This window comes from Equus caballus, chromosome 1 (genome assembly GCF_041296265.1).
Source record: "Equus caballus isolate H_3958 breed thoroughbred chromosome 1, TB-T2T, whole genome shotgun sequence".
NCBI lineage: Eukaryota > Metazoa > Chordata > Mammalia > Perissodactyla > Equidae > Equus > Equus caballus.
In genome coordinates, this window is record NC_091684.1 from 189326546 (window position 1) to 189354539 (window position 27994).

General features: G+C 39.4%; 1 long non-coding RNA gene across 1 annotated transcript in view; it reads left to right on the plus strand.

The window, feature by feature from the left end:
- The window catches only part of LOC138925200 (uncharacterized), a 121827-nt gene extending 94706 nt beyond the window's left edge, over nt 1-27121 (plus strand). Inside the window, exon 4 of the long non-coding RNA XR_011441095.1 lies at nt 25576-27121. This is a non-coding gene — a long non-coding RNA (uncharacterized lncRNA). The remainder of the gene's footprint in view (nt 1-25575) is intronic.
- Nucleotides 27122-27994: the final 873 nt, after the last annotated feature.

The following is a 27994-nucleotide window of genomic DNA, read 5'->3' on the forward strand; positions in this document are numbered from 1 at the left end:
AGGGATTGTACATTTACAGCCAGCCTTCATTCAAGATTTTCCATTACCAATAATAGAGAGATGGTGGGGAGGGGCTTAAATAGTGGGATTTAAATGGAAGCTCAGTTACTTTGGGGGAAGATTTTGACTTTTCTTTACTCAGAGATAAGTTGGGAAACTTCTGTTCTCATCTTATCTGCTCTGACTTAAGAGGCATTCCTCAGTCCTACCCACCAAGTCATCAACATGGCGTGACTGAGCTAAGGGCAAGCTCTTTAAATTGGAAGCAATAAACAAGGAAGCCGAAAAAGAAGAAAAACAGAGGGCTGGCCCAGTGGTGTAGTGGTTAAGTTTGTGCGCTCCACTTTGGTGGCCCAGGGTTTGCCAGTTTGGATCCCAGGCGCAGACCTACACACCACTTGTCAAGCCATGCTGTGGCAGCATTCCATATAAAGTAAAGGAAGATGGGCACAGATGTTACTCAGGGCCAATCTTCTTCACAAAAAAAAAAAAAGAAGAAGAAAAAGAGTCTCAAATATTATCCCAGTGCACTGGGAGGACTTTCTAACTCTATAATCATGGCTGCACTGCTGTAATAATTTCCACATATTATTATGTGTATGTATTACCTATAAATATTATGGACCTAGCATAGCATTTTCCATAGCGTATATTAAATCTGTTTCACCCCCAGCAGAAAACAAGTACCCAGGGCAGGAGCACTGTTTTCATCCCTGTGCATTCCTATTATTTTTATAGGAATCCAATAAGTCTTTGTTGAATGAACAATCAGAGCTCAAAAGATGAGTAGTTTGCTAGGTAGAAAGGCCTGTCTGAGGCCTGAGTTAGGAAGGCCTCTTTCGTTTGCCAGTGAGAGGTGTGATGTTAGACCATGGGCAGGAAGTGAAGTGGGCAAAGAACGTTGTAGACGACATTGTCAGGTTCCTTTCTCAACTTAGGGTGCTGGTTGCAGAGTCTAGGTGCTGTCCCACCTCTGCTATTCTCTGTAAACTTGCACAAACCCTTGACACAACTGCTCAGTTCTTTGTTTACTACATAACAATAATCTATAAGATCATTTATATTTTGAGAAATCTTTGACTTTTATGAAGTACCTTATGACCAATGGATATATGTCTTGGAATAAGTGTAGTCTCTTTAGAAAGAAGTGTATGTCTCCAGAACCCAAACCTAAATAACTTAAATCTTAATGAACAGATTGGAAATAATAGGGACATTGGAAATTCATTTTAATGGCTGACAATATGTTTAAAATTTTTCATTTCAATGGTAGCACCTTGCTTTGAAATGTTATTAAAAATCTTCGCACCATATAATCACTTATGCCTGCTGCATTCTGATGACAATAAACAGTGATGTTTCTTTCGAGACATTCATCCCTAAGGAAGAGTCCTTAGAAATAAGCCAGATCATTCAGATGCATAAGACAATTGTCTCTCTGTGTCCTGGTAGACAATGAGCTAGAGAGGGAGAAGAATACAGAAGGGAGGGGAAATGAGGAACGAATGTCATGGTTTTTGTTTCCTATCCCTGCCTCTGTCTGAAATAGCCTCCTTCACTCTGGTCCTGAGCTGAACTATAGCTTAAACTCTATATTTAGACCACCTGGCTTTAAATCCTGAATTACCACTTAATTTCAAGAGTAATCTTGAAAGTTATTTGTCTCTCTGTGTGTTGGTTTTTGGGCATAATAATAGACTTATCTCATAGGGTTGTTTTGAGGATTCAATGAGAAAATAATGCAACGTTCTTAGAAAAGTGCTTGGCACGTAGTAGGCGGTTACTAAATGTTAGCCGTTGTAATTACAATCATTGCTGTTAACATATGTTCTGGGCTGGTGTTAGTGTATTAGGGCCGGAGCAACCCATCTGCTCCCCAGATGTGTTTTCAGAAATAAAATGGCTCAGTTATCACTCATTTTGTGTTGAGTGGAAACCCCACCAAGTCCTGCTAATTCCAGTAAGCTGTTCCGCTCTGCACTCTCATCTCCGCTGCTCACGTGCTCAGTTCAAACCTTCATCATCACTTGTGCGATGGTGTTGGCCTTTTAATTGGACTCGACTGTCCTTATTTCTCTAATCCATCTCTCATGTTGGCATCAAATGTATTTTTTTGGATTGCAAAACTGACATCCGCTTGAAATCCACTCCAGCACGTAGTAAGTGTTCAACAAAAATGCTTTTTTCTTCCTCTTTCTATCTTCCTTCTGGCCATGCTACAGGCTACTTATCAGTGAGCAAGCTCTCCAACACTGGTGACATTCAGGTAGACGCTGAATTAAACATGTCAGGGGTTCCACAGTGGGGGTGGTGTTCACATTGCGTTGGAGATTGAACTGGAACAACTGAGTTGCTTTCCAGCTCTGGGGACTCAACAATTACATGGCACAGAGATAGGCTGAGTCTAAGAGAATCGTCTTTTTTGAGTCACAAGATTTAGACGTATTTACTAGATCCCATTTTGGTGTCCCCTTAGTTCTAAAAATCCATGTTAATCCTTCTATTAGAGTTTTTAAAAACAGACTTTAATGCCTATAGAAATTTGCTTATTGTGTTGTTTATAGTTTTACACTTGATGCTTTAGGAGAGTTTTCATGATAATCTAAAAATAGGGTTTTTTTCCTCCTTGCCTCTTTTGAACATGCTAAAGAGGAAAGAAAATAAAAAGGGAGCATTGCTTAATATTGGTGTTTTGATTATTTTAATGTAGAGAAAAACCATAACTAAAGCACATGATACATTCGAAGTTTAGGTTTTACGTTATTTACATGTGATGTGAAATTTCATTTGAGAAAGTTGAAACAAACAAATACATTGCGGCATTGGCCACACATTGAATTATTACAGCGACAATGGAACTCCTGCCTTGCTTGTCCTAGAAGTATCCCCAACATGAGGCAGCCTGGGATCTGGAGAGAAAGAAATACAGCATGAACTTGCGGCTCTGAGCTAGCCCTTTGAGACTAAGATCTGGATGCTCTCTTTTCTCTGGGCCAGGAGTGTGGAATGGGCCAGATTTTAGAGCAAGCTAGCTAAAGCTGAATTCGACAACGGCTTACATTTCTCTAAGCTGAGCTGTTTTATGTCTTTGACTTACTTTTGCATATTTCCCTCTTTGTCCCTCAGCATCTGTTAGTCGTTGAATTGTGCTCTCCTCGCTCCAAATTCCTAGGTCGAAGCCCTAACCCCAGTACCTCAGAGTGAGACTGTATTTGGAGATGGGGCTTTACAAAGGTGATTGAGTTAAAATGAGGCATTAGAGTGGGATCTAATTAATCTGACTGGTGTCCTTTATAAGAAGAGGAAATCTGGACACACAGGGGACACCAAGGACCCAGGGCTGTGTTTGCACAGAGGAAAGATGATGCGAGGACACAGAGTGAAGGCAGCCATCTGCAAGCTGGGGAGAGAGACCTCAGAAGAAACCCAGCCTGCCGACCCCTTGATCTTGCACTTCTAACCTCTAGAACTGTGATAAACAAATAAACGTCTTTTGTTTAAGCTACCTGCTCTGTGCTACTTTGTGACAGCAGCCCTAGAACTAATGTAGCATTTAATAAAGATCTCTTAGAGGCATCGCTGGGCTCATCAGTGCTGAAAGGCACCCAGAGAAGGGATTTCACCCCCTCTCAAGAAGGGCTTTACAGTAGGAGTGGGACGACCCCGACCCCATGCACAGTAATCAACTGGGGAGAGAATCCGAGGGGCAGGAAAATGTGGGATCTGTGTCTCTTGTTGCTTTTGCTCACTAGGCACGGGGATTCAATTTCATTTTTTAATAAAGAAGGCAATTCCCCTCTAATTATCAATTATAAACCGAGCTGTGAAAGAACGGGAAAGTGGAAGATTAAAGTGAGCTGTATTGACCAAATCGTTCTGCTCTGGTATAGTTTTAAATATCGTTGTTTAAATCTATGTGTGATTATTTTTTTTTTAAAAAGCAAAACTGCTTTTGAATTTTGGTAAAATGATTCCTTCCCGACTATTATATTTCTGAGAAGTCAGCTTTTCCGATAGCAGGTGCTTTTAGAAACCAGGGGCTGAAACAAAGCAATGATTCTGGCAACAGCGGAGACCCACATAGCTGATCATGCAGTGTAGACACCTTACTCCCCTGGCTGAAACTGTAAGGTAGATGCACTAAGTATTAATATCCTCAGAATTGGGGAAGAGTTTAAAAGAAAAGAAATTGTGTTTTTACTTTGTACTCAGAAAAGTATTACATGAGATAACTCTATACACTTAAGTTATTAGAAGATAGTTTTACGGTATCTTTATTTAATTGTATTTTTATTATATTTATTTATGGCTTTTGTCTCTTCTAATATAATTCTCCTTGATCCTCTGAATTATTAGATCACTGACTTATTATTATAGACTGAATTATTTTTCAATAAAAATGTTTAAAACATTTGTTTTTATACAAAACTTGATTTTCAAATTTTCCAATAATTTGGGTTTTTGCTTGTGCCAATCAAAGAGGAGAAATAAACAATAAAGAAAAATCCCATATCCTTTGTGATATATTACCTTTTTCCCCCCCTTCAAATCAGGAAAAGGACTTCCAAGTTCTAGAGGGAAATATTTTTTCATGACTTACGGAAAAAAATCTATTATTGGCTTAGGCTGGCTAAACAAGGGTGGTTAATGTTGACGTTTCTATCCTAACTCTCTTTGCTACTGTATTAATTTTCTATTGCTGCTGTAAGAAATTACCACAAATTTAGTGGCTTAAAATACCACAAATTTGTTCTCTTAGAGTTCTGGAGGTCAGAAGTCGGAAACTGGTATCACCAGATTAAAACAAAAGTGTCTACCGTCTGCATTCCTTCTAGAGGTTCTAGGAACGAGTTTGTTGTCTTGCATTTTCCTGCTTCCAGAGGCCACCTGCATTGCTTGACTTGTGGGTCCTCCCTGCATCTTTAAAGCCAGCAGTGTAGCATCTTCAAATCTCTCTCTGTCTCTATGACCTCTGCTTCTGTCATCACATCTCATTATCTGGCTCACTCTCTTGGCTTCCTCTTCTAAGGATCCTTGTTTTCACAGTGGGCCCAATGGATAATGCAGGGTAATCTTCCATCTTAGGATCCTTTATTTGATCACATATGAAAAGTCTTTTTAAGGTCACATATTTATAGGTTCTGGGTATCAGGACACAGACATCTTTGGGGGCCATTATTCTGCCTACCACACCTACACAATCTGAAGCCCTTCTGATTGTGGGATGGATCTATTGGGGCCCATAAAGATTGGTTTAACTCACTACCTCTGGAGTTTTAGAGGTCAGAGATATGGAGTATGTGTATGCAATTCTAGTCGGATTTGATAAGTGTCTCCAATTTAGTGGAGACCTGCTGTTGATGTGAATACCAGGCCTGGGGGGTGAGAGTCGTCACAGGAAATACAGGTCCACAACCCAGTTAAGAGTTACCTGGAACTCTTAGGGCCAACTATGTTTCAGATTTTTGAAAGATAATGTGGTTTATAACTGTATATTACATAATATTCTCACTGGGGTCTATAACTTGATTAATTATATTTCTGCAGTGAAACATGAATATTCATACTAAGTGAGATAAAGACCATAAATAGTCCTACGTCAGTTCATGTCAGGTTTTGCCACCTCTTGAGATGCAGAAAATGTTGAATTTCTGGAGCCCTTTTGATTTTGTCATTATGCACAGTGTCAATGCGTAGGGAAGACCAAGAGCCAGAAAACACATGTACACACACGTGTGCACACACACAAAACACTTTAATATCATTGACTGTCAAGTGGGGACTGGGTTGAAAATCGTGCATGGAAATGAACCAGAAAAGAGGCAGGGTCAATTACAATCAAAAATTATGTAGATATTCTATCACAGATTAAACTTCTTTTCCCTCTTGAACAAAGAAGCTGCTCTTGTACAGACAGAGAAAACAAATATGGTTAAACTATTAGAACTTTTCCTTGGAGCACATCGCTCTCAGTCATGCCAACATAGATCTGGTAGGGACTCTATTCTGGGGAGAAGAGACTTTTTTCTAGACTACAGGAACCAGCTTCTCCATGTGTTTTCAGAGCTCTGGGAGGGGGTAAGGGAGATCCATCAATATGTTTTAGGGAGGCTCCGAACAAGTCCCATGAACAAAGAGAAAGATTAGACCTAGTCCTGACTGGGCTAGTGGTCTAGTCCTGACTCCGAGTCTGGAATTAGGATGCGGGAGAGTAGGTGGCCTTGAATTGTGAGGTGGTGGGTGCTGAAAACCCAGTCTGCCTCAGTCTTCTAAATGTTGTCTTGAGTCTAACAAGTGGCTGAGTGTGTGAATTGAAAAACCTGGTCTCTTGGGACACAAGTATCACAAGGTGTGGAACACCCTCAACTGAGTTTAATATAGAAGAATTGCCCTTGGTATCGGTAAGGAAAGTTAAGCCAAACAGCAGTAACAAACAGCCTCCAACTCTCAAAGCCATAAAATAATTCCCTCCCCCTTATTCTCGCTGTATGTCTATCCACTCTCTGGCAGTACCAGTCATCTTGGAAGAGAGCTCTGAGGGTGTCACACTGGCAATTAAATGCTCTCCCCTACAAATGATACATGTCCCTTCTGTTCCCAACCCACTGACCAAAACTAGTCATTTGGTTCCTCCAAACAATGAGGGGGCTGGGAAATGCAATCCTGCCATGTACTCAGAAGGCTGCAGACCAGAAATATTTGGCAAACTATGCTAAAGACTATACACTTCTTTGAAAAACTGATGTATCTAGAAATATTGTCTGTGTCAGCAAGAATAGAAGACTTGGGCTCAATTTTTAGGTCACCTTTCAGATTTGAGTTGGTTTTACCAGCAAGAGTGGTGTCATCTCTCCAAATCCTCTGCTTCTAGAAAGGTCAACCCCTGCTGCTTCTCCCTGACCCTCCCTCATAGTGGCTCAGTTCTCTGGTACCATTTCTTCACCAAGCCAGCAGTCTGCAAACATAAACTTATTCTAACTCCTGCCCCGGGGCAACTCCACACAGGGTGGCATTACCCAGAAATCAAGAGATTTTACCCCAAGGTCAAATTTTTGAAGGAGAGTCTTTTTCATTGACTATGGGAGGTGGAACCTGATTGCCTTCACTTCTGGAGAAGAGTGCTCTGCTGAGCCATAACCCCAAACTCATGTTTTTGCTTAGCAGCCATTCCCCTCTGATGCGTGCAGAGCAGCGGACTGTTCCTTTCTCCGTGGTGTGCCCATCTCTTCCTTATCTCCCCCTCTCCCACACACACTCGCACACTCTCAGTTTAGTACATAGGAATCCCTGCATGTGTAAAGGGGAGAGAGTGGGGGCTTACAGTTATAGGGGTGCTGGAGCCTTGCACCCAGGGATGTGAATGGGACCCCTTTTTGTACCTCAAACTGTGAAATTATACAATCAGCAGTTCAGACAAACATCCCCTCTTCTCATTTCCAAATAAGCATTGATATCTGCTTGACTGTCTGAAGTGGTATTAGAATGCTCATATTTTGTTCTCCCTTTTAACTGCTGAATATGGATGCCGTGGAATTGGCTTGTAACAAGCAATAGCAAAATGTAAAGGATTGTTGCTTGCAAATGTATTAACTTAAAACAGTCTGCTGCACATGCAAGGAAATATTATATTTATGAGCTGTGCAGTGTTCCAAGTTTATTTAACAGTAAGAACCTATGTGGTTGGAGTCAAATGTTAAGTGGTTAAATAAAGTATGCATTACTGGCTCACCATATCCAATGGGTATTGATTAATGCACTGCTACTGAATATTTTCCTCGTACAGATGTTCACAAAATATCTTCTTTTCTGTTATCGCTGTCCTTGTATTATCACCTGCAGGTGAGAAATTCTTCTTTCTGCAGTGCGATTGTGTAAAGTGCTTCATCTCACTCTGGTAAGACAAATGAGGCCTTTTTTAGAGATGATTGCTGTAAATGCCACATTACACTATCTGCTGTTTCTGTGATTTTGGCATTAAGTGGGATGAATAAATAACTTATTTTTCAGGCACTCATTCCTCTTGCACCTAGTTATCTGGCATGCTACATTTTCAATTTACTGAATTTTGTTCCACAAATATATTTGTGTTCCAGTAGTTATTTAATATCGGAGAGGGGATACTGATGGCCAGGTGGTCAGATGCCTTGGCGCTGAGTTCCAGTTCTGTTACTAAGTATTTGTAACGCTTGGTGTCAGTGAGTCTCTGTGAGTCCTGTTTTTATCTATAAAATCAATATCTTAAATAATTCTAAGGTTCACTTTATTTTGAAAATGATTTGATTTGATATTTCATCATCAATTAAAGATACTGGGTGGTTAGAGGGTACTGTATTTACTTGGAATCTGACTTCGTCATCCAAAATTTTTATTTTTTGTCAACGTAATTGAGATTATTTCTTTTTTATACATTTTATGATAATTTTATTTATAGATTCATATGTACAATATAATACAACATAGCATGTAATACATAATTAGTAATATGTAACAGATTATGTGTATTTATATGTAATTTTATTTTTGTCTATATTTTTTACATATAAATGTACTTTCTGCTTCTCCTCTATATATACTCATATATAAAAATCTGAATTAGGGGCCGGCCTGGTAGCACAGCGGTTAAGTGCGCATGTTCTGCTTCTCGGCGGCCCAGGGTTCTCCGGTACTGATCCCAGGTGCAGACATGGCACCGCTTGGCATGCCATGTTGTGGCAGGCATCTCACATAAAAAGTGGAGGAAGATGGGCACGGATGTTAGATCAGTGCCAGGTTTCTTCAGGAAAAAAAGAGGAGGACGGGCAGTAGTTAGCTCAGGGCTAATCTTCCTCAAAAAAAAAAAAAAATCTGAATTAGTAATTCATTGAATTAGTAATAAGGGCAAACTGAAGAGAGGTGTAATCATTCACTGTAGAATTTTTTTTTTAATTTAAATATATTTCTTGAAGGGCACTGCATTGTTTACCCACAAATCATTAGCTCTTTAACATAGAAGCTTAATGGGAGGAGGCACCCCCAAGAAAATTTAACTTTGAAATGTTGGGAGTCATTCCTCAATGAGTCTAACCAGATTTGAAGGAGAGGATGAAGATTTATAGCTCCCCGAAAGTTGCTTAAAGGATTATTTTGTAGAAGTTTACTTGGTGTGGCTCTGGAGGAGAAAGAGGGGCCGATTACTGTTTGTTCTTTTTTCCAATAAATATTTATCAAGTAACTTGTTTGTGTAAGGTACTGCGGCTGCAAAACAATCCCCTCTTTCTACAGTGTTCATTGTCCTGGAAAGTCGGGGAAAGGTGATTCTCACTAGAAGGTGAAGAAAAATGATAATTTTCGCATCCTGATAGGCCTGGGAGCTCCCCTTCACCGGCAGTATTCTGCAGGAGAATGGATGAAAATTTGTGTTATGGAGGGAATTTTTGCCTAATGGAGGAGGAGGGGCTAGTTAATTACTGAGCAGTCTGATCTGTCTTTGAGTCCCTGAAGTTCCCTGGGCAGTACACGTGGTTTAACTTGATTTGACTTACAACTCAAAGAATGCCTTTTCACTGAATGCTTCAGGTAGACATTTGTTGCAATAAGGTGAAGTAAGCTAACATACCTTCCTTTTTGTATGAATTAACCCTAAAAAAAATCACAATTGGCCTGTGAAAAAGGTAAAAGCAGGGGCCGGCCCCGTGGCCGAGTGGTTAAGTTCGCACGCTCTGCTGCAGGCGGCCCAGTGATTCGTTGGTTCGAATCTTGGGTGCGGACATGGCACTGCTCATCAAGCCACGCTGAGGCGGCGTCCCACATGCCACAACTAGAAGGACCCACAACGAAGAATGTACCGGGGGGCTTTGGGAAGAAAAAGGAGAAAAATGAAAAAAAAAATGAAAAAAAAAAAAGGTAAAAGCAATCTCACTTGAAACACCATAGGCCTGTTTGACCTGTAGTGGGGGGTTCTCTGATTACAATGTCAATTACGAATAGGAGAATAACGAGACTAATAACAACAACTTGGGTTTTTCTAAGTAGTTTAAATATTTTCTATGCTTTAATAAAACGTCCAAATGTCCTATGTCTGTGTTACATTACTTTTGAAATGTTGAACAAGAAGCATGCTCCATAGAAGAGGATGCGTACTTGATACATTTTTGTTTCACTAATAACATGAAAATATTTATTTTGTTATTTAGATTCTTAATATTTATATTAATTATAGCTATTATAAAATTCTGCTCAAAGACAGTGTTAATACAAAGGCTTCATTTATCCTTTGTGATCCTCACCTGAATCTCATCCCCAGGTATGCACACAAACTGTGGATGGTACCCACCCTATTACATTGTTATAAGGAGTAAATTATATGATAGTTTATTAGTGCACTTTTAGACAAAAATGATTTTTGACTTTAAACAGTAATTTAAAAATTATTTTGTAAATATCATTTTAATATCACATCTACCCAAATAGCCAGTTTAAGCCCACTGTTTATAAAAATTCTTTGGAACACTTTTACATGGATGTTTAGCGTTTAATTATGCCTTTTTGATTGTAGCTTCTCACCAGAATATTCTATCTTCCAGACACAAATCCACTAATAACATTTATGATACTTCCATAAAAGGAGGCTATTTGTTATAGATGAGGGATAATGTATGTGTCTAGGTGAACAAGGGAGAAATCTTTCATTTTCATACATAACTGATCACGGAATCTCAGGTAGGGAGGAGTGGTGGTGAAGAGCTTAGATTCTGGAGAAAAGCAAACGGGTTTGAATCCAAGCTCTGCCATTTATAAATGATGATGCGTATGTAACTTAATTTCTTGAGTCTGTTTCCTCATTTGTAGAATGGCAAAATAACAAACAACTTCTACATGGTTTTCCGTAGGAATCAAATGAGATAATGCTTGTAACTTGCTTGACACCCAATGTCATTGCAAATAACGGTAAAGCATGTTCCACAACCATCATTATAAATCTTGTGGAGTGGGATTGAATCTTGGCTCAAGAATTCAAAGGTGCAAGAAATATAATTTCACTTTTCTAAAAAAACCCTGAAATCTAACTACAGCCTCCTTTCCTCTAGGGTAGAAGATCCCCCACCCTGGATTTTCAGTCCATGCTCACTGGATTCTAAGTGGCATCAGCAGGGCCAAGACTGTGGGGAGACATTTCTTGATCATAAGCCCCCATATCCTCGCAGGTTACCGTCATTCTGCTTACTTTGGCCCTTTGGGTTCGATCGCTGTCTTTGCAACTTCTGTGCAGACCCTGGGACACAGGACACTGTGAGTGTGTCAGTGATTCCATCTGCCTTTGATTCAGGCAGCCATTCCCTCTCTTGGATCTGGCCTTGAAGCTCCCCTTGGTGGTCCCAGGTAAGGCTCCTTTTGTGGACCCACGGCCTTCTCTGTCCGTCTCTTCTCTCCTCCTCCTTTCTCTCATGAGAGTGAGGGATGTTTCTTCTTCCAGTCAGATAGGGTTGGGAGTATCTCTTCTATGTTTGTTTTGCACAAAGGAAATATATTTCTGCATTCCAGATATATCTGCCTTCCAAATTCTTGTAACATCTAAATTCCTCTAAGGGTTTAATGTTTTCAGAAAATAAAATCTAGAAAAACTGTCATGCAGTTTTCATTTCTTCATACTTCTTTTGAAGTCAAGAGCAAGGAAATGGGCAGGAAAATATACTGAGGGAAAATAGGGTTGGTTGATTATCAAAAAGTTTGACTTTGCTCTTGCCAAGTTGATATTTGTTAGCATTAATATGCATCTCATTCAGAATTCCATTTTTCTACATACTCAACAAATTCCAGGTCTAATTGTTGTGGGAGGAGTTGCAAAAGCAAGTGGTTCTGCTGCTGAAGAACTTACAGACTTTGAGGGAAGTTAAAATGTATACACACAGGAAAAAATTAAACATGGAGAAATATTAGTTAAAAATTATACATTGCACAAGGGGTTCTGTTCCCGGGATTTCCTAATACGAGGAGGGGAGGGTGATCTCTTAGTTGGACAAAAGTCTCCCAGAGAGTGTTTTGCTGTTCTTCATTTTAGAATCACTGCATAAAAGGCTAAGTTGGATTTCACCAAGTACTAGTAAGATGATTGACAGTTTGTAAAAATAAGGACTATTTGGAGATATCATCGAGAGCTTCAAGCAAAATGATAAGAAAGTAATAATTTAGCTAGAATCACCTGGCATGAGGGCTCACTCAGGATCTAATGGAAGAGGAAGACACTGGGCTTAGAGAACAAACTGCAGACAATTATAAATGTGAGGTGATGAAAGACGGACTTGGGAGGTGAGTGGTAACCAAGACTAAGGAGATGAAACCTAAGAGATAGTCATCAGAACCAGAGTTTTATAGATCTTATTGTGTGGTAGACACTTTTCTGAGCACTTCTCTCCTATTCACTCATTGAATCCTCACGACTCTGTGAGGTAGATGCTCTTATCTTCATTTTACAGATGAGGAAACTGAGATACACAGTAAGTCACCCAAGTTACGTGGATACAAGCAGTGGGGATAGAATTTCACCCTGGGTGATGTGGCCCAATAACTTATGCTTTTACCAACTACTTCTCAAGCAATTCCAGGGTGAAAAAGAAGAACCCAGAACAGGTTAGATTTAAGTGATAAAGAAGCAGAAATCAAAGCTGGCTCCCTGGGTTTACTCCTGGATGACTAAAAGGACTATTGCAAAAATGATACAAAAACATGAAATGGAAGGAAGGCTGTTTCATTACTAGATTACCTGACACACTATGTAAAGATGCATAGTTTTTTGTGTGCATAATTTAATTTGCATATAGATTTGGTAAAGCCCCAGTTGTTTAGGGATTTCTTCTCTCTCTCACATCCCCTTCCAGCCTCCTGAAATATAGTCTATAGTGTCTTTATGAGAAAGAGAAGTTTTCTTATAGTGCGAGCAGGGGTTGCGGGGGAGGAAGCTTAGAAAATTTTCTTGCCCTAGTATCTTTGTGTTTATTTGTGGCATTTAATTCTATCATTCTCTTGTAATGATTTTTTTGGCTCCTCCTCTAACCATTTTGTTGATGGGGTGTTAATTTGAAAGTGAGTTCTCTTCAGAAAGTTTTCCAGGAATAAATTGGTAGGGAGCGCTCTACCCATGTGCTTCACGGTTGTGAGTTTTAAGGTGAAGGTGTTTTGGCTCGATCCCTTGATTCTGTTTTGTTGCTACCATTTTGCTGAACTTCAGATGATTGACTGTGGTATTTAGAGTTTCCTATGATGGCACTCTAATAAGAGTAGTTTTGAATTGCTTTAATGAAAAAGATTCATTGAGTGCCTGAAATTGGTTATTTTGATACGTAGGATAATAGGTGCATATTCAGTGAGATCTACTTATAGCAGAGTTTCCTTTGCTAAAATGAGCTATTTTTGCTACTCTCCTGGAATCAATACCACTTTGAAATGTCATTTAGGTGGCAACAGACCATTTAAAAAAACGCATTATTCAGTGCGCCTTTAATTGCCTAATAGTGCTACAAAAAATACACAGTGATTCATTAGTATTGACAAAAGAACTGCTATGCAATTCTCCGGAAGGTCTCAGATCATGTTAGAAGTGCTGTAATATAAGTGATGCTTTTGATACCTTAATCTTACACAGAGCAGGGTTTGGTAGCTTAATGTTTTTTTAAAATTTAAGCTATAAATCAGCAAATTTGGTGCAAAGGTTGTGAGATTCTAAGCACAATGAAGGCAGAGGCAATGTTTGTCCTGTGAATTCCTGTGTTTCTAGAGCTTAGTTCCTGAGACTAACAGAATTGAGTGTTCAATAAACATTGAATGAATGAGAGAAAGACACGTTGCAAATGAATTCGAAGAAGACGTGTGAATTAAACGAGTCATAAATGAGCCAAATGCAGACAACAAGGTCTTAAAAATGACAGAACCTCACTCATTAAATCTGGCCTTTAAATTGTGAATTTTCTTAACGTAGCTTTTAGGATATGCAACACAGAATGCCAGGTTTTAAGAGATCACACTTTTTGCCACAAGGTGGCATCCTTATGTTATGATGGAGTTTGTAAGTCCAAGCTGAAGGAATCTGTTTTTGACACATACCACCAAATGTTCATTTTTTGATGAAATGTACATGCAGCATTATGCAATTGGCCTATAAAGGCATGAAAAAATGTTAAATATGCAGTTTTTTCTGTGAAAATTTAAGAAGCACCCTAAATCTAAGACTAACTCCTCCATTTGTAATGATTACTCCTTTCTCGGCACCATGAAAGCTTCTCCAATCAGGTGCAAACAATTAGATAAAAATAAAGCTAGATTAACAATGAGGTGGTTCAAGTAAGTCAGGAAAGGCAAGTCGATGCAATATTGTAAAATTTGAAGAAGACATTTTATTTCTCAAAGCTATTAGAGGTTTGCAGGCTTAAGCTCTTTCCTCTGAGCTACCTGGATTCTCCTACTTGAGATGAAGTTATATACTCTGTCTTTGAAATGACATTTTCTGTATGTTTCTCTCATATTTGCTTTTGTCCATAGTCATTCCAGTGTTGAGACTGAAATTGATCTGGTCACACTGGAGTGCTCCACCTCCTCTTAATACGTCCCTGAAGGATCTTAGACAAACCAGGAGATTCTCTCATATTAGACCCTTGCTTGAATTTGAAAGACAAGAAGTCAGTTATTTTCATCCAATATCTGTTCTATCCTACTTTCTTGCTTTGAGCTCAAACTTAATTAGAACATTGCCTTACTGTTTAATACAGAAAACAATTATTATTTAAAAATGTGAATTAGATGGACATTTCTTAGGAAAAGCATAAAATATCTTCTTTCTGTAAGATGTGTCTTCTTTTGATAAGGGATTATGCATTCTGGCTCTTTCCTTTGTTGATATATTTACATATTCAAAATTGTTTTTCAGTGAAGAAGTACAGAATTTTTAAAAAAAGCTCTATTGACATTAAATCACAGATGTTGGACCGCCTAGTCATGTTGTCTGGTCCAAAACATATCTATCTACTCTATTCTCCACCTTCCTTGCTTTACTTATAAAATTCATTATTGTAATTCTCTATTTTATCTTATAGTAATTTATTTAGCCTTGTACTTTGTGTTGAATATTTTTCAAGAGACTTTTGTATAATGGAAATGTAATTAATCTTTCATTTTCCTCTTGTCTACATTTATAACATATTAGAAGACGTTAGTTAAATACTTAGAAACCAGTAACTCTTGAGGTCATATATTTCAGATTTGCAGTTCAATTTTTTTGTAAGGCATTTGTAGTTTATCCAGAAAATAAGTAGAAGACGTAAATGCATTAATTAAAAGGCTTGAGAGAACTAAATGGATTATGGTATCATTGCTTTTCCTGGGGCAGCTCTGAAAAATCTTTTAGCCCTTGTAGAAACAGTGTGTGACTTTGTAGGAGGCCACAGTAGATAGGTTGTTGTATAGATACCAAAGAAACCTGGGAATAGAATATGAGTTCTGCTGTAAGGGGAAAAATAAAACTCTTAGCTGTTTGCCTCAGCAATTTACTAGAGGCCAAAGGTGTTACATATTATCTTTATCCTCACAAAGTTTACAAAAGCTAGTTGGTCATACTTTATAATTGTCAAATTGGTCTTCAAAGTATAATTGTGTGGCCTAGAATCCAGAGTTCCATTCCCAACTTCACTGTTGCTCACAAGCTGATTAAATATGTAGAGTTGCATCCTTAAATATGAATTCAAAGGATGTGTTCTTGTGAGCCATTGAAATCGAAATTGGAGTTTGGGTAATAACTGCATTTAGTGTCAGATTGTGTCATAAATATGAGTTAACTATCACATTAGAGACTTATCACCAAGAAGAAGTCAGAATTAAAACTATGCGGCCATGTTCTCTGGATAGATCATGGAAATTCTTGTAGTTTTGGGGTTACAATGATTACTCTGATAAAAAGTTGTGAAAAAAAATAAATTCTCTGATTTCTGTTCATAGAACAAATACTTGTACCAATTTCAATCCAGTCACAGAAGGAAATATAGAAGGGAGATCAGCTGAGCATTCTGAGGTCCTCCATGATGTTTGTTCTGCCATCAAGTAATGATGAGCCTACAAGTTTCTTCAACTCTCTCCGTTTCAACAGTTACCTAAATTTCAGCCAGAAACAACCCTGAAATTCACAATAACCTAACAAAATTCTCAAAATATTTAAGAGCAGGGAAGATAAAAGGACAGGGGTACAGAACACTCTTCTTTTCCCTACTAAGATCAGTCCTTTACTTTTCAGTATCTATTCATGAAAATGAGGTTGTTTTATCTTCACAGACAATGGCATAAACCCAATGTATCAATTTAATCAGCATTCTCTTGAAATAAGTATATTTGGAGAAAGTGGGTAGTTTATTACAAATGTTTTTTCCCCATAGCAATGGAGCACTTTTTGAAAACACTGTAACTGTGTTTTTGGACGTTTGGAGAGATGTTCAGAGGAGGCAGCACCAGAAAGGACACGGGTTGATATGATAAGACAGGCTAGTAGCAGGACACATTGAGATCTACTCCGCTCCAGATTAATAGAAATTTAGTTATGATAACTAAGTTACTAAAGAAGGCTATTTTAAAATGAATTTCTAGGTGTCTTTAATACCTTACCATTGTTTATATATTTATTATTACTCTTTCACTGGTGATGGCTTTTGTGCTGTTATTTTTACTTGAAGAGCTTTAAAAACCAACAATGTGAAGAAATTAATGTAAAGGATTGGCAAAGAGATCTGCTGTATTTCAGGGGCCAGTATCATGGAGTAACAGGTGAAAAGAAAGGAGATGAGTCCGAAATACCCGTTCAGCAGCAGGCAAGCAATGCTGGGAGATACGTGAAATAATCCAGCAGATTTTAAACAGATAGCAAATATTTGACAGTCTATTGGCTCAGAGTTTTTCATCTTCTTCTTTTTAGTTTAAGAACCCTAATAAAGGTTTCTGATTCTCTACCCAGAGGCTTTTGGAATCTGAGTTTGGTTTCATAAGGACATGTGCCTTAACCTGGCATTACACGTTTAATCCTTGCAAACTGATGAATCTTGTGTTTTCAGTTGATACAATACTCACAGGGACATCCATTCACTTTCCCCAGGTGCTGTGGGACTGCTGCTGTAGAGAGGAAGCCCCCATTTTGTGCTAAGGCAGCAGAAGCATTAGAAACCAGTTAACCAAAGTCATTCAGTGTGCTCAGGGTAATTCAGACAGACTAGAAGCCTCAGCTCTTTTCATCTTCCTTCTATATGCTTTGAAAAAAAAAAATTATAGATGATGAAAAGGAGGATGTTAAAGAACATTTTACTCTTCGGTCAGTTCTATCAAGGGCAGTCCTAAAACGGAGCTAAAATAGAGAGGTGGCTCCCTCATCTAGGCATTGGATCCAGAACAGCTGTTTGCAGTCAGCTTAGGCAACGTTGGCACTGTGCTGCGCTCATAATTGAAGTTCATCTTTATGAGATTTCAGCAGAGCCTGGTCAAAGAGGTTGGTCATTAAAGGCAGGAAGCACAGCGACTTTAGTAAATATAGAAGAAAGCAATGCAATTTTCTTTAGCAAGGTGCTAAGGAGAGAGCTTTTGAAATTTGTCTTAATCTAGCCTTCCAAAGATGTGACCTTGCTCCTACATCTTGCTGTGGAGTTGCGTTTTGATGTACTTGCTTTGCATACTAAGGGGGATGACTGCGTTCCCTTAACTGAGTTTGCGTTCTATTGCTTTCTTGTAAATTCTATAAACCCACACTAGACTGAAATTTCAGAGACCTAGGAGAAAACGATTTCTTTTATTTAAAAAGACATGTATTTATAAGATTCAAGGTCATTTAAATATTAATTTTCTTATTAGCACTTAGAGTTTATTATTTTTCCTCCTCAGAAAGTAATATTCTCCAACTTTCAATGAAGGTACACAGATCATTAGTTAGATAAACATGGAATATAATGTGAAAATCACAAAAATCTGATCTGAGAGACGCTGGAGAGCAGTAATGCCTTGAGAAGCTGAGTTCAGCAGTCTGCCAGGAGGCGGGGGGCTGTCATACGGGGGGCTGTCATAGGCCTGGTCAGAGTTTTGAGCGCAGTTCTAGTTCACAGAGCTTTCAGTGAAGATTCTGAAATGTGCTCAGCTAGGAACTGAAGACAGTATGATGAAAAGAGGAAAGCATGTCAGCCCAGGTGGGTTCCCTTTCTTTAGCTCTTTGAATATCTCCAGTCACCATTTTTTTTTGGCCACTGTCCCAGGGCATGAGGCTAGAATGTGCATTGTCTCTTTGCACCCATCCCCCCAAGTTCTAGACCTTTCCTCGGATCAGTCTCACTTCTTTGTGGTCCTCTTTTCCCTCTCACCCTTTCCTGATGTCCACATATTGGGCATACATATTGGCTGAGGTGCACAGCTGAATGTTGCTGTGGTCCGTGATACTAGCAGTGACTGAATAAAGATAGGATACGTTAGAATAAAGTCCAGGTGCTCTTTCCTGCTGCTTGGGTGTCTTAGGCAGGTGTTTGCTGTTCCTATTTCCCTTTCACTTACAAGTTCCCTTCCCGCTCCACTTTGTTTTCCTATGACCTGACCATTAGGGTGTGGTTGTTCCAGCAACTAGTACACTTATAGCTCCATAAGTATACTTATTAGAGACACACAGGGGAGATTTGACTGACAGAAGAGGAGGAGGCAGGATACAAAGATAGGAGTAATGTAGCCACAAGTCAGGCAGACAAGGATTGCTGATAGCCACCAGACACTTGACAAGGCAAGGAGATTTTCTTCTATAGAGCTTCCAGAGGGAGTGTGCCCTTGCTGACCCCTTGATTTTGGATTTTTGGCATCCCAAACTGTGAGAGAATAAAATTCTGTTGCTTGGATCCATCAAGTCTGTGATAATTTGTTGTAGCATCTGTCGGAAATTAATACAGATTTTGGTACCGGGAAGTGGGGCACTGCTGAAACAAATGCCTGAAAATGTGGGAGAGGTTTTAGAATTAGGTAATGGGGAGAGGCTGGGAGAATTTCGAGGCACATGATAGAAAAAGCCTGGATTCTAGCGAGTGCTGAGAAAGGAAGTGAGGAGCATAAATGAGAAAACTATCATCTAAGAGAGAGTACGATATATTGTCATGAGCAGAGTCTTGGTGGAAATATAAATGTTACAGGCATTTCTGATGAGGCCTCAAAAGGAAATGAGGAACATGTTATTCTAAACTGGAGGAAAGGTGATCCTTTTTATCTAAGGGGAAGGAAACTCGGCTGAGCTGTGGTCTAAGTTGCATGAAAATAGAACTTGGAAGTGAAGGACTCGGATATTTGGCTGAGGAGATTTCCAAGCAAGGTGTCGAGGTCATGCCTGGTTTCTTCTTCTGATTACAGTAATGAAATGTAAGATGAAAGAGAGAAATTGAGGAAGGAACAGTTAAGGCAAAAAAACTGCCAATACTTGATGATTTGAGAAATTTGCAGCCTATCCAGATTGCAAAACATGCTAATGTTAGGAGATTCACTGTTAGGAAAGCATTCTCTGGGAGGAGACAAAGGTGTGGCTGAAGAGATTAGGTGCATATAATTCATGGATTCACACAACAATCTCAGCAGAAGCCAGGAAGAGAGGTGGAGTTATTCAGGAAAGATCTATGGAGGACCCTGGCTAATGATGTAAATCTCCTTGACATCCCACCAGGTTTGTGAGAATGTTTTATCAGCTGATACATTGCCAGGCTGAACTGAAAGGGACAGAGCCAGGAGAAAATAAAGCAAAGCTATTGGACTTCCTGTCTGTAGGCAGGAAACAGGTTGACAGAGCTACTTGCCTGCAAACGTGTGCTACCCTTTAAGAAAAAGGAGGATGACTCCAAGGGCACAGCTGTGATCCCAGAGGCTAGCACCACAGGCGCAGAGGCCTACCAAGCTGCCTCAGGGGCCTACTGAGAAACTGTGAGCCCAAGGGGCAGAGCTGCAGGCCCAACGAGTGGAGCCTTAGATCACGGGGGAGTCTTCTCAGGACTTGAAACCTCATGCAATTTCCCCTGCTGCATTTCAGACTTTCTTGGGATAGGTGACCCTTTATTCTGTTAAAAAACAAAATTCAGCTGAGTAAATTTAACGACCTAATTTAATGATCTTATTCAACGATTCATGAATTGGGCAGCATCCCATGTAGCAAACAGAAAGGAGCTCCAAGGAACTGTACAAAATGGAAGACTTTTCTAGGAAGAAGGAGGCGGGGCAAGGAAGTTATTCCAGCAACGAGTGGATCGTTTCAGGCAAGGTCGCCTTTCTTTGGAGAAAGGTAGCTGTCTCTCAGGCCAGTTACCTCACTAGTACTGACCAGGAGGTTCGAGACTGACTGGTTAACATTACGTTCCTGAGAGAGGCTGAAACTGCAATTAGGTAAGGTGTTAAGTCTCAGTTTGGTGACATGGGCTTAACACAGGTGACTCCATTTTTTGGGCCTATTGTCCCTTTTTTAACAATTCCTTCCAATTTCTTGCTTTTAGAATGGAAATGTCTAAAACTTTCATCCTCTGCCTTTTCCATCATTGTGTTTTGAAAGCAGATAACTTGCTTTTAAGCTTCATGGGTCCACCCATGGAGAAGGATTTTGCCCCAGGATGAATCAGAATTAAAGTCTCACCCATCCCTGATTTAGATGATGAGACTTGGGACTTTTGAGCTCATGATGTTTAGATGAGATTTTACAATCCATACAGTCAATGCTGTCTAGGTTGTTATTTAGGGGGATGTTGGGATGGGTTGAATGCATTTTTTGCATGGGACAGCCATGAATTTGTGGAGGCAGAGGGTAGACTGTAGTGGTTTGAATTCTGGTCTCCCCAAAAGATATGTCCACACCCAAATCCCTGGGACCTGTGAATATTACTTTATTTGGAAAAAGAGTCTTTGAAGGATCTTGAGATGAGATTATCCTGGATTACTCAGGCGGGCCCTGAAGCCAATGACAAGGTTCTTTATAAGAGACAGAAGAGAAGACACACATGGAGGAGAAGGCACTGTGGACAGAAGCAGAGTTTGGAGTGATATGGCCAGAAGCCAAGGAATGCCAACATCCACCAGAAGCTGGCAGCGTCAAGGAAGGCTCTCTCCGGGAGTATCCAGAGCTAGAGTGGCTGACACTTTAATTTTGGACTTCTCACCTCCAAAACTGTGAGAGAATAAATTTCTTTTGTTTTAAGCCTCCAAATTTGTTGTAATTTGTTATGGCCTCCCTAAGAAACTTAACAGTGTATCACCTTCAACCTGTTTCTTTCTCTGAGGAACTGAAGCTTTCTTGGTCATGATTCTAATTTACACCTTTGGATTGTGGTGACAACAAGGTTGGCTTCTTGGCCTCTCCTCCGAATTAGCCACCCTCTCCTGGCATTCCCAGAGGAGCTAATTCCCTATAGAGGGACTGACTTTTCTCTGCCTCTCCTGCCCTGTCAATTCCCAGGTTGTTGGAGTACATCCTTGGTAGTTTTTCATTGGTGTTGTTCTTGTTGTTTTTAAAGGTTGGCACCTGAGCTAACATCTGTTGCCAATCTTCTTTTTTTCTTTTCTCTTCTTCTCAAAGCCTCCCTAGTACATAGATGTACATTCTAGTTGTAGGTCCTTCTGGCTTTGCTGCGTGGGGCACCACCTCAGCATGGCTTGATGAATGGTGTTAGGTCCGTGTCCAGGATCCAAACTGGCGAAACCTGGGCTGCCAAAGCAGAGTGTGTGAACTTAACCACTTGGCCATGGGGCTGGCCCCCCTTGGTAGTTTCTACTTCTTTCACTTTTTTCTTCTTCTCAAAAAAGCATACTAGTTTATACAGCACCCACTCCCACTCTTTTGCCTCATTCCTATCTGGTCACAAGGATCCCACTGTTCCTCTCCTTGCACTCTGCAGCCATTCCTCTTTGTAATGTACCCCTGCAGGAATTCAAATGCACATTTGCATTTTAATGGAAATATAATTGACTTCCACTGAACATTTAAATAATTAAGACCTCACATTTACATTTAATCCAGACAGTTTATAGCCCTATTCCCCCTAATTTTGGGGGAAAGAGATCTTTTCTGACAGGTAACAATTGCAGCTGTCACACTCTGAGCACCTCCTCTGTGCCAAGCACTGTGGTAGTCACTTCCTAGGTACCGTAGCATTTAATCCTATGGTGGTCTTTATTTCATCCCCAGTTTGCAGACTAGGACCAAAGACATAGAAACACAGGGCAACCCAAACACAGTTGCATGGCCTGGAGAACCACAGTATAGACTGAGGGACCTGAGGTTTTTCCTGGCTTCCAGTTATGTTTTAGGTTTTATATTCCCTGCTGTTAAAGCCAGTCAAGTATAGAATTTTTTAAACCTATTTTCTGTCATTTTGGACCACTGCTATCTCAATGACAGAAATAATAGTAACTCACAGTTGACTTTATTGAGCACTTGCTACTGTCCAGAGTGCTAGACTTCTCATAGTCATTATTGTGTATGATCTTTACATAACCTTATTATTTCCCCATCACAGACGAAGAAACGAAATCTTAGGTTAAATATCTTACCCAAATCACACAGCTAGTTTGATGTAGGACATGTATTTGAACACAGATATGTCTAAATACAGAGAATGTGTTCTTAAATACTTGAGTACAATAACTCAAGAACTTCAAAGATAAATACAGTGTCTTATGACATCTAAGACCGCAGTTATAGCAGAATAGCATAACTTAGCAGTAAATTGATATGTTCAATAGGTGCTTTCTGGTCACACATCATATCAGTCATTGCTGATCAAAATAAATGTCAGGGGAGCCAGCCCAGTGGTGCAGTGGTTGAGTTCGCATGCTCTGCTTTGGCAGCCTGGGGTTTGTGGGTTTGGCTCCCAAGAGCAGACCTACACACCGATCATCAAGCCATGCTGTGGCGGCATCCCACATATAAAATAGAAGAAGGTTGGCACAGATGTTAGCTCAGTGACAATCTTCCTCAAGCAAAAAGAGGAAGACTAACCACAGATATTAGCTTAGGGCTGATCTTCCTCACCAAAACATAAAAATAAAAAATAAATAAACATCAGAATGTTATCTATGTATCATGACCTTCTGAAAGTCATTTGAAACAGCTTTTAATTAAAAGGCAAAAAAAACTAAATCCAAACTCCTGAGACATAAGTTATAAGAAAAGAGTCAAAAATTTTGAAGCACAAGTAGAAAAGGAAAATGGCACAGTTATGGAGAAGCTTGGTTGAATAGTCACCACTTTGATGTGTGCAAATGTGAAGTATTCTTATTTGAAACTCTCTAAGAACTGTGCTTGGCCTTGTATCACCTAATCTTCCTTAAGTTGGCTTATATTTTGTGTCATTCCAGTTTAAATTTCAGCCCAATTCTGCGATCTTTATTTTTGTAGCCAAATTTTAGCCACTTCCCAGTTTATAAGATCAGTCTCAACTTCATCATAGTCTAGAAGGATATGAGGGGGAGTTTCTTGAAGGTGTAAATCTGCAAGGTTCAAGCTTACTTTCCCACTCTCTCCCTTTCTTCCTAAACCTGCTTTCCCATCTCTGCCGTAGACTGACGATGTGGCTATGTGACTAGTCTGTGATGTGTGTTGGGGTGGGTGGCTTGGGATCATGAGGGCTATCTGCATGCACATGGTCACAGATCAGTGGGAGGTGAGCTTACTATTCACTGTCTGTTGATCACTGCTGCGCTTATGTGAACTGGTCGCTGATTCTCTGAGTGACTAGAGTCCATGTGCTGACTCTTAGCTGCAGTGTCGTTGTTGATCCTCTGGGGCTCTGTTCGGCTTTGCTGTGCACAGTTCTATAGTAAGTTATCTTGCTCCCAAAGATTGGAAAGCAGAGACCTCTTGCTTCTAGAGTCCTCGTGCTCTGTTGAGCACCCACAGTACTTCCTCTTTGTTGAAGAGTCTCTAGTAAATCTTAGCCAGGAGGCTGCTCTCAGCTTTGCTTGCTTTCACCTGCGTGGTTCCCCTCTCCTGGCAGCTTTAGTAACTTAGCAAATCAAGAAAAAAAAGAAGCCACCTCCTCCTACATAGTAGGGAACTGTGAGAGTACCTCTGCCCTGCCCCTCACTGAGGGAGTGAGTTGAATGACCTCATTTCCTCCATAGCAAGATGAGTATGAGGGGCAGTTGATGATGTTCTACGCTCTGCTACACCAAAAGGCAGTGTCCCTTAGGCTGTCGCCTCCTTATATAAAAGGATGGTGGTGTGTAGACTGATACTTAGAATTTGCTGGAGTTTTTTGTTTTACCAGGCCCTGAGACAAGATGGTTAGCAACACAGTGGGCTTCTGATGTTTGGTTCTCAACCGAAACTATTCCTACAGCAATCCTAACACATACTATTTGACTCTTGATCTGAGAGGGCTGTGTTAATAGTTCTAGGTCCTAGCTGAACGTTAGACTTAAGCATTTAGAAACTATAACTGCTCAGCATCCACCCCAAACTAAGAAGTCAGAACTTGGGGGACTATTGTCCCAGCACAGTACCTTTTTAACCAATGGGCTAGAAGGGAAACCTAGTGAAGATGAATGAACATCCTATTAATTCATTACATGCTCATAATCTCATAATAGGAAGAAAATATTATACTGGAAAACCTGAACTGAAGAAGCTGACATAGTTGAGTAAAGGGTGGTAGTTCTTAGCTTCCAGGCAGCCAAGCAAGGAAAGAAACATTGTACAACACAGCTTTCAGTGTCTAAATAAAGGATAATTTAAAAGTTGTTCAGGATTAAATCTTTTCTCCAGATGGAAGGAATTGATTGCGTGAGTCCTAACTTAAGGAACGTTCAAAGATATAACGGTTCATGTCTTAGATGATGCTTTTATAATATTACAAATGCTTAGATATATTGCTATTGCTTTTATTTTCAATAAGAACTGGAAAATGTTATATCATGGTGGAAGTGTTGACAACAATCAGTGGTGTGATACCATTAACCTACTCTGATTTTCCCATCAACACTTTGGCTTATAGATGTTAAAGGTGCTGTATGATCATTGTTTGGGCAACCACGTAAATGACCATGTTGGGAATGCCACACATAGCCCAAATTGGCTTGAACAAACCTGAAATCGGTTTTCTTCCCTGAGTGGATAACTTTGAAAATCAGCATGATGTGTGGATAGATTGATGAGTTTTAGAACTGGAAAAATTAACTTAATACCTCTTCCATAATTTAACAGTTGTTTGATCTTGGAAAAGTTGCTTAATTTCTTTGAGTGTTAGTTCCTCATTTTCAAAATAGTAGCAGTCTCTAGAGTGTTATTGTGAGGATTAGGTGAGAGGTATATACGTGTAGAGAACCTAGAATAGTGCCCAGTACACAGTAGGTACTCCATAAGTGTTGGTGGGGATTATTGTTACCATTTAAACTGACCCGTTGGGGAAATTATTGATTCCTTTGGGAAAGGGACTACCTATATGGCGTGAACATTGTAATTTTGGATTCTGACACCACATCTTTCCAATGAAGAAAATATCAGAATATAGGATGATGACCTTGAAAATTAAATGCTTTGTAATCTTATTTTATTTATTTTGCTGTTGTTGGTTTTCTTCTTTTTAGATATATAAAGAGCTTCACTTTCAATAAGAAGAGTGAACCCTCAGCCTGTTTGTATATTTGTTTTCCCTAAACACAAGAAGCAAAGGCAGGATACAAACGTGTCAAAGATCCTTGTTTAATTTATAACAAGGATAGTCACTGGAGTATTAAGAATTTGATGTATTATACCATGGTGTCTTCCATTATATGGATTTCTTTGTAAAAAAGAAACGTTACTATCTGTTCATGGGCCTTTACTACCTTTTCAATCTACCAGTCCTGCTACAGACATCACAACATTGTAACTTCAAAAATATTGTTCCCTTATAGCATAATTCATGCTTCTACAGATTTTGTGCAGACTGCGCCCTTTATGGGCTATGCTGCTGAGATCGCACACGTATGGATAAATTTTCCACAGCTCCGCGACACTAATACTGAGTCTGCTCCTGCTTGGCTAGGTTTTGTGTTCAGGGGACTCAGAAGTGTTTGGTTTTGTATTCCCCAAATGAGGAACAAGCTCAGCAAATGTGGGTATTTATTTGTTTTTATAAAAATGTCTATATAAACCCAGCTCAACCAGGCCCATAGCTGTCAATCAGCAGTTCAGAAATGAGCTTTAATCAGTCTCTGTCTCTTTAAGAGCACACATTTTTAAAGTGCATGTATTTCTATTAGTAAAAATAGAAAAATCAGCCCTCCTCATTCTTCTTGAGTACTGATAAATTTGGAGGAAGGAATTATATGCCTGGTGAAGCTTTCTATTAAACATAAAAAATAAGCAAGAAATATGAAGATGAAAAGTGTCAAAATCTGTACTTTGAAGTAGCTCGTAGCCCAGCACCTGTATTATGATTAGACCATCTATATTTTGTAATCCCCACCAATATGTGATAACTGACTATGGGTATAAGTCTGATTTCCTAGGAAAAAATAAACTTCCAAAAGAAATATCAATTTCATGTCTTGCTTTCTAAAACTTCACTGTATATAAAGTCATTTATAAATGTCACTGGCAAAGAAGTCATCATATTGTATTTCCCTGGTGCCTGTGGGCTGGCTAAGCCCCTTTTGGTTTTCGATTTTATAGTCACCTTTTCTTGTTTCTTCTGGAGAGTGAGCAAAAGGAACTTGTAAAAGACATAATATGAGTCATCCTTCAACAAAAGATTTCTCCTGAGATGGTACTTCGGAGTGTAAATTGCCTTCTCTCTCTTCTGCTCAAAATAAGGACTGAGTGTTGTTTATTCTCTACTGCTTTGGCTATTGTGCCTATAATCTCTCTCTCTCCCTTTGTTAGTGTAGTGGATGGCAATTATGTATTGTTTCTTAAGGTACCAATTGTAACTGCCATCTTGCTATCACAGTCGTGGGAGGCAATTGTATATCCTCTCTTTCTTTTGAGAAGGGTATATGTAATCTGTAATTCTACCGATTACAATGGCAAGTGGGTGGTGTCTATAGCAGACTTTCATTTTGTGAAATAAAATGATATATGTGTTGGAAGCCCAACTGTTAAGTGAACCACAAACGTAAAAATAAAAGTCAAAAAGATGTCAGAAAATCAAATGATACGTTACTTATTTCAAAAGTTTCTTTTTGTTGTTGACCCTAAAGAGCATATGTGGAACTTGTGGTGAGACTGCATTGAATGACAGATACACATTTAAAGTGTGATAGAAAAAATTGCAAAGATTTTTATCTTTAGACAGTCAAACCTGGTATATTGATAAAAAAAGTATATTGAAAAATTGATCTTTACCAATTTTTACTTATAACGACAAATATGGTGTCAATAATTTTTTCCTAGTTTTTCTTCTTTTTAAGTTGTGCTGACATAGTTCAGGTGTCTGTAATTTTGAGAGAAAAGTACCACACAGGGACATATAATATGTTTTAGTCTTGTTCTCTACTTAGTCGTTGGTAACTAGAAATAAGCAATCTGGAGTAGGAAATTATAAACATTCTAGCTGGTGTGTTGAGCAAATCGCTTAACCTCTCTGAGCCTAAATTTTCTAATTTTTAGAATGGGAAAAGAATACTTGCCTCATAGGGCTATTGCGATGACTAAATGAGTCCTCAAACATAAAGCACTTAGCCCAGGTGCCAGGATGTAATCAAAATATCTGAGCTCTTCTACATCTGTGGTGGAGATAATGGTGATGAAATGTGAGTTGAAAAGGACTGCAAGGGTCATCTGTCCCAATTCCTTTAATTTACAGGAAGATCGCACATGTAAGGGGATGTGCCCAAGGTCACACAGTTGGATGGCAGAGGATTGCCAACTCTCAGATCACTACTCATGGTATTTTGCTATCTTATTCCGAAGGACTTTCTGCAAGTAACTCAGAACCCCATATTTTATCATCATAGACAGCACTGGTATTTCATGGTTACCTTATAAATGGTAGTAGCCATGGCTGCAACATTTTTGATCATA